A 15,426-nucleotide genomic window follows, 5' to 3' on the forward strand; every position below is an offset into this window, starting at 1 on the left:
ACTGATGCAGCTGCTGCTCCTCTCCGTTACCCAAGGAAGGGTCGCCATTTGTGTTTTACTGGGGGCTCACAGATCTTTGTATTCTAGATTTTGGGGCTCCCGTAGATTGAGGACTCCCTGGTCTACAGATCCTGTATAGTCTGAAGTCATGTCACATATTACAGTAGGTGACACTAGAGGCCTCTATATATTCACAATTTTCCCCTGTAACGCCTGTACCCCAACCCCTCACCGCTGCATAAGGCCCCCATATATATCGTGCTGCAGACACAGCCTTGTAACTGGTCATGTTCTCATTTTATGTCATAGTCATTCTCTCGTGTCCTCCCGCAATCCCCCACTCTGCTGCACTCTATGGGACCTACAGTTTGGTTCATCCTGAGCCTCCTGCTTCCTGGATAGAATGCTAGAACTGCAGTTGGTGGAAGTACAGAAGAAATGTAACCCTTCATGGCAGTGTGGGTCTCTATGCCATGTATGGTTTGTGGAAAGCTGGTTGACTCCTCATGTGAACAGTGTAATGGGGGCCTCTAGTGGTCGTCACCCACCGACTGTTACAGAAGGTTAAAATAAAACCGCACACATGAGATGCTCTCTGGGCGACCTGTAATCGGTGGTTTGTGGTGTGAGGATCCTTTACAGTGCGTGAACGTCTGCAGCACGTTCTGTACAACCGGTTGGATGAGTTTTCAGCCTGAGCTTTCCTTCTCTTTGTTCCCGGGATCAAGTCAGTAATTAAAAGGGAAGTGATCTGCAAATATTGGATGTAGACGATGGGAGGGTGGTGCAGGGGCAGGAGGCTGGGAAGGCGGCAGAGAGAGAAGGGGCAGGAGGCCTGAGAGCATTGGAGACATAGAAGAGGAGTTTGCCCTGGAGTGAAGCTGTCCCCTCTCTGTCCTATGGTGACTGTCTGTGTTGTGGTCACTGCGCCTCCCTCTTAAGAGAGTGTATCTTATTGATTGCAGAATAAAGCTTCTTTCTCCACTTATCAGACACTTCTACAGTTCCCCCTGCTTTACTAAGGCTACTTTCACACTAGCGTTTTTTTTGCGGATCCGTCATGGATCTGCAAAAACGCTTCCGTTACAATAATATAACCGCATGCATCCGTCATGAACGGATCCGGTTGTATTATGTCTTCTATAGCCATGATGGATCCGTCTTGAACAGTCAATGGGGGACGGATCTGTTTTCTATTGTGCCAGATTGTGTCAGAGAAAACGGATCCGTCCCCATTGACTTACATTGTGTGCCAAGACGGACCCATTTGGCTCAGTTTCATCTAGCGGACAGCAAAACTCTGCAAGCAGCGTTTTGGTGTCCGCCTCCAAAGCAGAATGGTGACTGAACGGAGGCAAACTGATGCATTCTGCGCGGATCCTTTTCCATTCAGAATGCATTAGGGCAAAACTGATCCGTTTTGGACCACTTGTGAGATCCCTGAACAGATCTCAGAAGCTGGAAGCCAAAACGCCAGTGTGAAAGTACCCTTACTCTCAATTTAGTGTGCAAGTCCATCAAGTTAGCACCTCACTGAGGGATCAGATTACATCTGCAGCCCATAGAAATCTATGGAGAAGGGGTGAGGGAGGAGATACTGGAGAGACAGAAGCAGAAAGATACCCAGACATGGTGCTGATGGATAGTAACTTAGTACGGCCTGATTTCCATCCCTAAAACATGGACTTACCTGGACGTCTGTATGGTATTACATTTTTTTATTATGTGAATATTGAATGGGAAACGGAAAAAGGGTGGTGCATGCTATGCCAATAAAGTGAAGTGTGAATTATACCATTTACTGGATTAGGGCTGTGTGGATGTCACAGCTACACAGTTGCAAGAAACAGTAAGTGAACCCTTTGTAATTTCCTGGATTTTTGCGTTGATTCTTAATATATTGTGGTCACTATTATCGACAAACACATTTTACGGTACATGCAGTTGTACCGTTCATGTATTTTATTGATCCCACTGAGAAACATCCACAGTGCAGGGAGAAAAAGGTAAGTGAACCTATGACGTCTCCAAGAGCTACATGTCTAAAGGGGTTTGAATTAGGCCTCTTTCACACGAATGATACGGATTGTGTCAGGGTGCGTTCAGGGAAACTCGCACCATTATGCAAGCAAATTAAGTCAGTTTTGTCTGCGATTGCGCTAGTTGTTCAGTTTTCTCAGCGCCGGTGCAACGTGTTTTGATGCGCTTTTCACGCTCGTGATGAAAAAAAATGAAGGTTTACAAAAAAGTCTCGTAACCTTCAATGAAAAAACGCACTGCCCCCAGACTGCGTCCGGATTACAATGCGTTTTTCACTGAAGCCCCTTTTTTTTCCTATGGGGCCAGGGCAACGTGAAAAATGCAGAATATGGAACATGCTGCGATTTTCATGCAACACAGAACTGATGTGTGAAAAAACCCGCTAATGTACACAGACCCATTAAAATGAATGGGTCAGGATTCAGTGCGGGTGTTATGCGTTCACGTCACGTATCGCACCCACGTGGAAAACTCGCTCGTGTGAAAGGGGCCTTAAGGAGATAACATTGGAAGTATGAGCTTCATACGTTTTTTGCCCATGAAATAAAGACACACACAGGTTGCCCATGGCTGTCGCTGGTCCGGCTGTGGGATCTGTGTGCCGCTTACTGCTGGTTGCTGGGCGAGGCCTGTACGAGGTATTGGAAACAATCCGCATGGGATCCCACTTTTAAAAGACCTCACAGGATACCTTGTAGGATGACATGAAGCCTGAAAAGGCTGCAGTAGCATTGCCAAGGCTGTGTTTACCAGCTGTGCCTTGACATAAGACCTTTGGAACAACCATAGCAAAAACTGCACCCTGTGCTATGCACCTGCAATGTCTGAACACATTCCAAAAGACCGGGATGTACATCAGTCTAGGGGTGGGCGATTTACAATATCGTCATAAATTCCGGCCACAATATAGATTTTAGTTATATCGCGATAGATGACCACGAAGCGGTAGTGAATTGAAGAAGCTTTTCACTCGCCGCTCTGTGGCCTCCCGACTCTGCACCGTGCTGCAGGGCTTTGCGTTCACACATCGTCAGCGCACTGGCTGACGCTGTCTGTGACGTCAGGTCCCTCCCAGTGCATGGGAAGAAGGCGCGACCCGTCTCCTGCGGACTCCATCAGCCAGCCGTACAGGAAAGGTAAGTATATTAGCAGGGGCCCGAATCTACCAGGGGAGTGGATGGCTATGGCAAGAGGCTGATGGTGCTGGCTGGGGGACATGATGATGGTGGCAATGGCAAGGGGCTGATGGCGTTGGCTGTGGGGCATGATGATGGTGGTAATGGCATGGGGCTGATGGTGCTGGCTGGGGGACATGATGGTGGCAATGGCATGGGGCTGATGGCGCTGGCTGGGGGACATGATGATGGTGGCAATGGCATGGGGCTGATTGCGCTGGCTGGGGGACATGGATGATGATGGCCATGTAATTTGTATACATACAGAAGAAAATAATATATCGTTATATCGCACATGGTTCAAATTATATTGCGATATAGATTTTAGGCCATATCGCCCAGCCCTACATCAGTCCATGGTTAGACAAATTACCTCCAAATGGAGAAGGATTGGGACAGTTGCTACACTCCCTAGACCTGGGGATGCTGTTAAAATCACTCCAAGAGCACAATGAACAAACATGAAAAAAGGTGTGAGGAAACCCAAAGATCATACCTCCCAAGTTTTTGCACAGTCAAAGAAAAACACTTATGGTTCACTGTAGGGGTGGGCGATATGCACGATATGAATCTGTGCACCGATACAGATTATGTCCATATCGCTTATATCGCCGGGCCGCTATATGACCACGGAGCGGTAGTGAATTGAAGAAGCTTCTCACCGCTCCGTGGCTCCGGCTCCCGACTCGGCAGTCCGCACCGCGCTGTGCTGGAGTGGCCAGGGCCTGGCGTGCACACAGCGTCAGCCCGCTGGCTGATGCTCTGTGTGATGTCAGGTCCCGCCCACAATGCTTGCTGGGAAGAAGACGCGACACCTGCAAACTGCCGAGCATCCTGCAGGAAAGTTAAAGGGACTCTGTCACCACTTTCTAACCCCCCCTTTTAAAAGTATTGTTATCTCCATGGCGCCCCTGTGATTACAAAGGTGTTGTTAGAAGATAAATTCGCCGTCTCCTTTTGATAAAAAGAGCTTTTATCTAACCTGTCAATCTTCTTGATAAGGTGCCCAGGGCGTTTCTGTTGGTCTCAAGCTGCCGCCCGCCGCCGCCGCCGTTGGTGCCCAGCTCCTCCCCTGATGCTTTCAGCGCCGCCTGAATGTAATGAAATACGCCTCCGGCTCTCGCTCAGTGCCCCCTCCTCCTTTTCAAAGATCCCGCGCGTGCGCACAGGCCTGTGCCTGATGCGCCCGTGCGGACATTTACAATCAGCCTCATTGAGCGAAGTGCGCATGCGCGCACTTCGCTCAACCTCCTCATCAGACGAGCACTGCAGCCGGCTGGCTGCAGTGCTCGTCTGATGAGGAGGTTGAGCGAAGTGCGCGCATGCGCACTTCGCTTAATGAGGCTGATTGTAAATGTCCGAACGGGCGCATCAGGCACAGGCCTGTGCGCACGCGCGGGATCTTTGAAAAGGAGGAGGGGGCACTGAGCGAGAGCCGGAGGCGTATTTCATTACATTCAGGCGGCGCTGAAAGCATCAGGGGAGGAGCTGGGCACCAACGGCGGCGGCGGCGGGCGGCAGCTTGAGACCAACAGAAACGCCCTGGGCACCTTATCAGGAAGATTGACAGGTTAGATAAAAGCTCTTTTTATCAAAAGGAGACGGCGAATTTATCTTCTAACAACACCTTTAACAACACCTTTGTAATCACAGGGGCGCCATGGAGATAACAATACTTTTAAAAGGGGGGGTTAGAAAGTGGTGACAGAGTCCCTTTAAGTATAGCGATTTTTCTGGGGGGAAGGCTGGCGGATCGGGGGGGAGGGGGGAACTATTTGCAAAGGATGGCCATGGGGCTTGGGGCTGATGGCAGATGATGGCAAATGCCATGGGGCTGATGGCTCTGGGGGAAATGTCTGATAGCAGTTTTGTAATTTGTATTTTTTGTATACATACAGAAGAATATAATATATTGCGATATATATATCGCATTTCGCACATGCTTCAAATTATATCGCAATATAGATTTTAGGCCATATCGCCCACCCCTAGTTCACTGTATGAAAGATGCATTTTTCCTGTGTATCTATACACCTCAATGGTTTACTTTTACACTGGTGCAGTGATGGGCAAACTGCGGATCCCCAGATGTTGTAAAACTACAAATCCCATCATGCCCTGCTGTAGGCTGATAGCTGTAGGTAGACTGGGCATACTGGGAGTTGTAGTTTTACAACAGCTGGAGAGCCGCAGTTTGCCCATCCCTGCACTAGTGCATCAAATAATGAAATATTATACAAGACTCTAATATACAGAGCTGAACTAAACACTTTCTGGATCAATATTTTAGATGTATTAATGCAAATCTATACATCAGATCAAAAAGGGAGATATTTAAGGAGCAAAGAGGGACTGTCCCTCCAGAAGAGGGACGCTTGGGAGGTATGCAAAGATAACAGCAAAAGAGCTACTTAAAGGGTTTCTATCACTTCGTTTCACCTATTTAGCTTTCAGACACTAGCGATCCGCTAGTGTCTGCTTTATCTAACCATCCTAATATAAGAGCTTATTGTCCTGCCGTTTAGCTAAAAAAATAACTTATATAGATATGCAAATGAGCCTCTAGGTGCTATGGGGGCGTGATTAGCACCTAGAGGCTCCGTCTACCTTAACAAACTGCCGCCGCCCAGCGCGTCCCTCCAGCCCGCCCATCTCCAGCTGAAGCGATCCTCTCCGTGCGCGTCTCTGTTCTGCGCATGCGCAGTGAATGTCTGATCGCTTCCCTGCTCAGACATCTCCACTGCGCCTGTTCCTCGGAGCACTATGACGTCATCGGCGCAGGCGCAGTGGAGATGTCTGAGCAGGGAAGCGATCAGACATTCACTGCGCATGCGCCGAATACGAGGAGCATCGCATTCCGGAGGAGATGGGCGGGCTGGAGGGACGCGCTGGGCGGCGGCAGTTTGTTAAGGTAGACGGAGCCTCTAGGTGCTAATCACGCCCCCATAGCACCTAGAGGCTCATTTGCATATCTATATAAGTTATTTTTTTAGCTAAACGGCAGGACAATAAGCTCTTATATTAGGATGGTTAGATAAAGCAGACACTAGCAGATCGCTAGTGTCTGAAAGCTAAATAGGTGAAACAAAGTGATAGAAACCCTTTAAGACTCTACAAACTGCAAAAACCTGCATTGACGTGTCCACTAATAGAAAACTACTGGACAAGAATGGTGCTCATGGGAGGATGGCACGAAAGAGTCTGTTGTCCAAGAAATGCACTGCTGCCCATCTGAAGATTGCTCGAGACCTCACGGATGTTTTACATCTTCACCGCCCCTATTCACTTCAATGGGACGCTCCTTCCTAGTCACTTTAATAGTCCCATTGAAGTGAATAGGGGCGGTGGAGATGTAATTACACTGCTCGCCGCTGCAATGCCGACATTGGGCAGGTAAATGGAGAAGAGAACACATCGCTTGTACGAGTGCTGGCAGTCGGGCCCCTGCTGATCTGCTATTGATGACCTATTCTGACTAGATAATCACTTTAAAAAAATCATAAAATCGAGAAAGTGGTTTGTTATGTATTAGTGTAAAAGCATTGATTGATTGAATGACAAGCAACAATTGTTTAGTTTGTCGTTCTTGCAATCGCTGATGTAGACCCCAAATTATCGCTCGTCGTCCAGAATTCCACAAGTGGAAACCAGTATCATTTACAGCACAGGCGATCCCACAGTGGAATCATTAGGCTGCTCCTGTCACGTTAAAGGGGTTATCCAACCCCCTATAATGACTTGGGTAACAGTCAGACCACACTATTGGCAATCAATGCACAAATCCAGGGAATTCCAAAGGATTCACTTTTTTTTTTTTTTTGCGGCAGTAGTTCTGCTAATGTTTCTCATTGCTGCAGTTACTTCTGGGGGTGTGCAGTAGATAAACGGGAGCAGGATACCTGTGTGCTGTGTTGCCATTTAACCACCTAACTGTTTTGCCTGAATCCAGCTTTGGCAGTGGGAAAAGTGGCTAGCTGAAAGGGGGGGGAGGGGGATTGGGGGGCTGCTTTATATGCTATCTCCTGAATGGTAGCAGCTAGAAACATGCAACTGGTCTTGTTTGAAAGCTGACATTCATACAAGACCCAAAATCACAGCTAAAGCAACAGAGGAGAAATCACTGTTAGAAATCAAGTTGGGAATAATCGTGGGCAAAATCTGCTGTTACTTTTAGTTTAAGCTTTATTCACAGCATCCCGATTTCTATCAGTGATATCTTCCCCTGTACTGAACATATTGCTGTCATTCTGTTATTGTCTGAAAGCCTGGAATGTCCGCTTTCAAACAAGACCAGTTGCATGTTATCTACCATTCAGGAGATAGCAGCTTCTAAAGCAGCCACCCCCCATCCCCGTCCCCTCCTCCAGTTAGCTACTTTTCACCCGCTGCTGGACCTGGACACAGGCAAAAGAGTTAGGAGGTTAAACCTGAAAAAGTTGCAAACTGCACATGCAGTCTCGCAAAGTAAATAATTCTGTTATTCCACCAGCCTTCACTTTCCTGAAAAGGGGGCATGATGGAGGTGGGGCTGGCGTCCCAGCCACCTTTTATCATAAGTTGGCGTAGATTTCAGTTCAGTCACACAGACTGCTGGATGTTGCGCCTCGTCATAAATCAGGAGCAGCATCCAGCAGCGTGCCTGGTTATCGTAGCCCAGCGTACACCACCGGGCTTTGATAAATCTGCCCCACAGTCTCCATCCTGTATCTCCAGTAAAACGGACAGGTCTCACCTAGGGCTGTATCTGTATTTTAGTCTGCAAATAAAAAATCCACAAAATATGGACACCTTCAGTGTGTATTCTGTGTTCTTCTTACTCCCAAGAATAGAAAGGCCTGTTATCAGCAGTACGGACAAGAATAGGACCTGCTCTGTGATTTGTGGATCCACAAAACATACCTATGTGTGGCCCATAGAAATGAATGGGCCAGTGTCCGATCCTCAAAAAAATGTGGCTAGCACACGTATGAAAAAGATGGCGGAGTACATGTAGCCTTAGAGATGGAGCCTGTTCTGATAAATGCAGGATACAAGTTCTAGAACGGTCAGATGTAGGGTTGGTCCTTGTGTACATACCTTGCTTGACAGCTTATTCTAAAAAAGAAAAATCACTTGAAAGGTCACTGCTCCACCTACAGATTCTCAGTGGTGCTGCATCTGCAGGTGCCACTGCTCCACCTATAGTTTTTTTTGTGGTACTGCAGCTGTAGATGTCACTGTTCCACCTGCAGGCAGTAGTGTAGTCCATGAGCTTTGTGCTCATATCGGGATATTACATTCTCTCATTCTAGCTTCATTTGCCATAAGGAGATATTGTGATGATGTGACTGCTGGGATTTGTGGTACCACTTCTTGTATATTGGTATGTGATACATGGTGTGACTGCTGTATGTTGATGAATATAAAATGAGCGAAACTTAGCAATTGTCTGGCACTGGTCAGAACCTGGGCTGTATTTCTTTGTCTGCCTCTGACAATGAGAGTCTTACATCTAGGATATGATTAGCAATAGCTCCATCTGCAGGAGGCTGAGCAGTATTGCAATAGTCAAGTGCACTTCTGATTGATGTAGTAATATTTCCCAACCTGTAGCTCCAACTACAACTTCCCACATGTCTTGAGGGGGGGCAGTAGACTTGTGCTGTTTGTTAATGAAGGTGCAGCAGCCAATAATGACCTTTACATGGATTGAGGCCTTCAATCCAGAGTTAGGGCTCATGCACACGGCCGTTGCCCAGCCCGCATACAGCGGGTCCACAATACACGGACACCGGCCATGTGCACCCCGCGTCGCGGATGCGGACCCATTCACTTGAATGGGTCTCGATCCGTCCTGGCCGCCGCACGGATGTTGCCTGTGCATTCGGGACAGCAAATTGCGGTCACCAATGCACGGAATGGCTGCACAATGGCTGTATGCATGAGCCCTTAGAAGCGAGTTCACACTGTTTTTTTACGCTGATTTTGGAGCGTTTCTGTCTAAAAATCAGCTCCCAAAAAAATTAAAAAAAAAGCTTCAAAACAGTCCCCCATTCATTTCAATGGGAAGCAACACTTTTTTTCTTTTTCTTTACATGTGTAAAAAAAAAAAAAAAAAAAAGCGTGTAAAAAAAAGAAACAGCATGTCCTATCTTGGGGCAGAATCGATGCTAAATCTCCCAGCTCAGATCAGCTTCAGAAACCTCCAAGCTGAAAATTCAGCTTTTTTTTACACATTGGTTAAAAAAATAAATTAAAAAAATACATAAAAAACCACATTAAAATCTCATATTTTTTTTTTGTGCTGTGAAAAAAAAAAAGGCGCAGATTCCACAATTTAAAAAAAAAAAAAATTTAAGCATGTTTTGCAAAATCAGTTGTGTGAACTGCCCCTTACATCCTGCATTATTCTTTTGGTGGGGTCACTGTGTACATGCATTACCTATTCAGTACTGCCCCTGTCCTGAATTACATCCAGTATTATACTGCAGAGCTGCACTCACTATTCTGCTGGTGGAGTCACTGCGTACATATATCACTTATCCTGTACTGATCCTGAGTTACAACCTGTATTATGCTTCAGAGCTGCGCTCACTATTCTGCTGGTGTAGTCACTGTGTACATACATTACTTATCCTGTACTTACTTATCCTGTACTTACTGATCCTGAGTTACATCCTGTATTACACTCCAGAGCTGCGCTCACTATTCTGCTGGAAGGGTCACTGCGTACATACTTTACTTATCCTGTACTTACTGATCCTGAGTTACATCCTGTATTACACTCCAGAGCTGCACTCACTATTCTGCTGGTGGAGTCACTGTGTACATACATTACTTATCTTGTACTGATCCTGAGTTACATCCTGTATTACACTCCAGAGCTGCGCTCACTGTTCTGTTGGTGTAGTCACTGTGTACATACATCACTTATCCTGTACTTACTGATCCTGAGTTACGTCCTGTATTACACTCCAGAGCTGTACTCACTATTCTGCTGGTGGAGTCACTGTGTACATACATCACTTATCCTGTACTGATCCTGAGTTATATCCTGTATTACACTCCAGAGCTGTACTGCTATTCTGCTGGTGGAGTCACTGTGTACATACATTACTTATCCTGTACTTACTGATCCTGAGTTACATCCTGTATTACACTCCAGAGCTGCGCTCACTGTTCTGTTGGTGTAGTCACTGTGTACATACATCACTTATCCTGTACTGATCCTGAGTTACGTCCTGTATTACACTCCAGAGCTCTGCTCACTATTCTGTTGGTGCAGTCACTGTGTACGTACATTGCTGGATCTTCAGACTCTGTGTCCAGTTTTAGAGCAATCTGCTCCATTTCCTAACTGTTTTCTTTGCTTCCGATTGCCCAAGTGGTTTGGAGTGATGCTAAAAAGTTCACCAGCGTCACCAAGGTTATAGCGGATATGCCAATGTGCTATTGACTTTTACTGACGTGATGGGGTAAATATCGGAACCCGGATGCGGATCTGTCTGACAAATGCATTGAAATACTGTATCCGTCTCTCCGGTGTCATCTGCGGTCTGCGAATGCGGATCCGTTTTGCTGGAACACTTAATGCCGGATCCGGCACTAATACACCTCAATGTAAATTAATGATTCCGGTAAGTGATCAGTATTTTTGGCCGGAGAGAAAACTGCAGCATGCTGCGGTATTTTCTCTGTCCAAAAAACGTAAGAGGGACTGAACTGATGCATCCTGAACGGCTTTCTCTCCATTAAGAATGCATTAGGATAAAACTGATCAGTTCTTTTCCGGATTTGAGCCCCTAGGACGGAACTCAGTGCCGGAAAAGAAAAACGCTAGTGTGAAAGTACCCCAAACTCACCCAAGTGCCCCTAAAAGTGCTAGGTAAACTGCAATCATGAATACCAACAGAGTCCTTCATAGAGGATTTATTAGCAACTCACTCACTTATACGTATCTCACCCTGACCAGGCTGTACAGAACGGGCAGAGTGCCTATCACCGTGTGCCCCAGGTGTCTGGAATTGGACACAGACTTCTGGCACATGATTTGCACCTGGGCATGGGTCACTCATTTTCTGTCCACATTAGTATCGGTTCTGGTTCCATGTACACCTGAAGTTTGTTGCACAAAGAGACATGGGATCGTTACTTGCTAATTTTTTCCTGTGGATCCTTATTCACAGCTCGTAAATGCATTGCTTTAAGATGGTACAGTCTAAGGCCTCATGCACATGACCGTTGTTGTGTTCCGTTTCCGTTGTTCTGTTTTCCGTGATTTTCTGCGGACCCATTGACTTTCAATGGGTTCGTTGAAAACTCGGATAATTCACCGTTTGTCATCAGCGTCCGTGTTTCCAGTCCGTCAAAAAAATATGACCTGTCCTATTTTTTTTCACGGACAACGGTTTGCGGACCCATTCAAGTCAATGGGTCCGTGAAAAAACACGGAGGCACACAAGATTGACGTCCGCGTCCGTTTTTTTCCTATCATTTGCAAGGCAAACTTGACTTAGATTTATTTCCACTTTCCTTCATGTCTGGTGATCCTCCAAAAATCAAGGCAGACACACGGAAACAAAAACGGATCACGGAACAACGGAACCCCGTTTTGCGCACCGTGAAAAAATACTGTCGTGTGCATGAGGCCTAAGTATGTGGAAATTACAGATTCATCAGATTCTACCATGTATTGCCTTGGTATTTAATGGGGTGGCCCATCTCATACATTGGGGACATATTGCTAGGATATGCTCCTCAATGACTGATAGGTGCAGGTCCCACCTCTAGGACCCGCACCTATCTCTAGAACGGAGCCTGCAAATGAAGGAGCGTGGACCACACATAGGTCGTTGTCTTCCGGTCATTCCTATGGGAGTGCCGAAAATAGCCAAGCGACGATCTCTAATTTCGGAAGTCCCATAGAAATTAATATACCCTCAATGTATAAAATGGGCCAACCCCTTTAAGCATTATAAGTCCCCACTTAAATGGGTCATGCCATGAATGATGTGAAAAAATAAAAATCAGACATCATATAGTACATGACAATCTCTAGCAAAGCTAGAACCAGCCCTGTACCACACAAGTGTCCAGCACTCCCCCCATTCATTGTTCCAATTGTTCTGCTAGATTTACTTCAGGCTGGCAGCTCAGGGGGAGTGTCCTTTTTCAGGGGGCATGTCCTTTCTGCTGTAGCTCTTTAACTGCTACAGCTTCTAACATAAGATATGTCCAGTGACAGTTAAAGATTTAAACTGAGCAAATGCGACCACCTCAGTGAGGTGGACTAGAAATAAGGAAAAGAACAAATAGCAGGTGGTGCCATACAGGTACATTTTGAGTAGCTCAATGACTGTACAGTATGTATCTGTAATAGTTTATTTACAGTATGTATAAGGCTACTTTCACACTAGCGTTCGGGTGTCCGCTCGTGAGCTCCGTTTGAAGGGGCTCACAAGCGGCCCTGAACACATCCGTACTGCCCTAATGCATTCTGAGTGGACGCGGATCCGCTCAGAATGCATCAGTCTGCCAGCGTTCAGCCTCCGCTCAGCAAGTGGACACCTGAACGCTGCTTGCAGCGTTCGGGTGTCCGCCTGGCCGTGCGGAGGCAAGCGGATCCGTCCAGACTTACAATGTAAGTCAATGGGGACGGATCTGTTTGAAGATGACACAATATGGCTCAATCTTCAAACGGATCCGTCCCCCATTGACTTTCAATGTAAAGTCTGGACGGATCCGTTCAGGCTACTTTCACACTTAGATTTTTTTTTTAACTATAATGCAGACGGATCCGTTCTGAACGGATCCAAACGTCTGCATTATTGGAGCGGATCCGTCTGTGCAGACATCAGACGGACCCGCTCTGAACGGTAGTGTGAAAGTATCCTTACTTTGATGCACTACTTTCTGTTTTGAACAATTTTGCCAAATTTGGATAAACTTTAATAAAATAAAGTTAAAAAAGTTATGGGTGTCAGAATATGGTGATGCCAAGAGAGTTTTTTCTTTAAAGGCTATGTACACCTTTTTGGGGGAATTTTTTTATTTATTGCATTGTACTTATTTTGAGCTAAAACTCATTTTTTCAATTGGTCTTTATTAAAAAATATTAATCTTTTTTTCTGTACAGAGCTGAGATTAGGGCTGCAGTAAACGATTATTTCAGTAATCGAGTAATCTAATAAGTAAAAATGAAATAATAGACTGTTTTCCTTTATAAAAACTCATCAGACCACCTGCTATCAGTCCCCAACAACCTTTGTTCCCCCCTGTGCGATCAAACCAAGTGCATCAGTTCCCCCAGTGCCATCAGCTTCCCCTTACCCCAGTGCCTTCAGCTCCACTCCTCCAGTGCCATCAGCCCCTCCATGACATCCATTGCCATACCCCCCACTCCCCCAGTGCCATCAGATCAGCCCCTCTTTGTCCCCCAGTGCCATCAGATCAGCCCCTCTTTGTCCCCCAGTGCCATCAGATCAGCCCCTCCATGTCCCCCAGTGCCATCAGATCAGCCCCTCCATGTCCCCCAGTGCCATCAGATCAGCCCCTCCATGTCCCCCAGTGCCATCAGATCAGCCCCTCCATGTCCCCCAGTGCCATCAGATCAGCCCCTCCATGTCCCCCAGTGCCATCAGATCAGCCCCTCCATGTCCCCCAGTGCCATCAGATCAGCCCCTCCATGTCCCCCAGTGCCATCAGATCAGCCCCTCCATGTCCCCCAGTGCCATCAGATCAGCCCCTCCATGTCCCCCAGTGCCATCAGATCAGCCCCTCCATGTCCCCCAGTGCCATCAGATCAGCCCCTCCATGTCCCCCAGTGCCATCAGATCAGCCCCTCCATGTCCCCCAGTGCCACCAGATCAGCCCCTCCATGTCCCCCAGTGCCACTAGATCAGCCCCTCCATGTCCCCCAGTGCCATCAGATCAGCCCCTCCATGCCATCCATTGCGGGCTGTCCCCCTTCAGTGCCATGTCCCCAGCTCCAGTGAAATAAAATACTTACATTTCCTGTAGGGGAGCCGCTCCACAGCTCCTCCATCTTCTTCTCTGCACGCTGCACTGGGTCCTGATGTCAAACAACGCTTACATACACTATGACCTGACAATGTGTCAGGATCCAGTGCAGCGCGGTACGGGCCGGTGGGTTACCACGGAGCGGTAATTAATAGCAAGCAAAAAATTTGCATTGAGGGTTTTTTGTGGCGAATTACTCGATTCAATCGAGTAATCGTTTTAGCCCTAGCCGAGATGCTCTGGGACATTGATGGAGAACCTTTTACAGACAGAGTGCCCAAACTGCAACCCAAAACCCACTTATTTATCACAAAGTGCCAACACTGCAATTTAACCTCAATAGTACAGTCCAATATATCTTCCATGTATTTTATCATTTAGCTATAATAGCCTGCCTTCATTCAATGCTCTGCCTGTGCCGTTCATAGTGCTCCCTGCGCTGCTGAATGGCAGGAAAAGTCTAAGGCATATTGGTAAACCATAGATGGTTCCCAGGGTGCGGGTGCCCACAGAAAGGGCTCTGAGTGCCGCCTCTGGCACCCGTGCCATAGGTTCACCACCACTGCTCTAGGAGCACCCTTTGGATTTTCTATCTTTTCCGTCACCTGGGGAGCAGACTGACTCCTCATCTCTGCCTTCTGACCTCTTGTTATAGCTCCGTTCTTATCTTACTGATAAGAATGTTTATTAAATGACCAGCACAAAGTGGAAGTACCAGTCACAGTTAGAAAAACAGTTTGTGACAGAATGGCACAATATTTTTAATAAAGGCCAATTGAAAAAGTTAAATGCAATCATAAACAAAAATGCCTCCAAAGGTGTACATAGCCTTATATTTCTTAATGCAAAATCACATACTTGTACATAATTAGCATTAAAGAGATGCATGGAGCGGGCTCATGAGCTGAGCCCACTCCATACGTGGCTCTGCTGGCAGAAAGGGTCAGACGGAGGGAGGGGGCACTGTCTGTTCTCTGATCGAAGCACCATGGCAAAATCTCTGGGGTTCCAGTTGAGTGCTATAGCAGTCTGGGGCTCTGTGAAGGCTCCCAGCTCTGCCATAGCTAACTGCCTGTTAAGGCAGAGTTAACACTTATTAAGAGAGTTAACACAGTTATTTGGTGAGTTATTTTGATCAGTTACTGTCAGGCAAAGCCAGGTGTGTGTGAAAAACACAGAATAGGTGCAAATCAAATCATTAAACCTAGTAGGC

General features: G+C 46.8%; 1 protein-coding gene across 6 annotated transcripts in view; it reads left to right on the forward strand.

Annotated features, from left to right (window-relative positions):
- Positions 1-15,426, forward strand: part of PLEKHA5 (pleckstrin homology domain containing A5) — a 94,492-nt gene that overhangs the window by 25,881 nt on the left and 53,185 nt on the right. The window lies entirely within an intron of this gene.

This window comes from Bufo bufo, chromosome 1 (assembly GCF_905171765.1).
Source record: "Bufo bufo chromosome 1, aBufBuf1.1, whole genome shotgun sequence".
NCBI classification, from domain to species: Eukaryota; Metazoa; Chordata; class Amphibia; order Anura; family Bufonidae; genus Bufo; species Bufo bufo.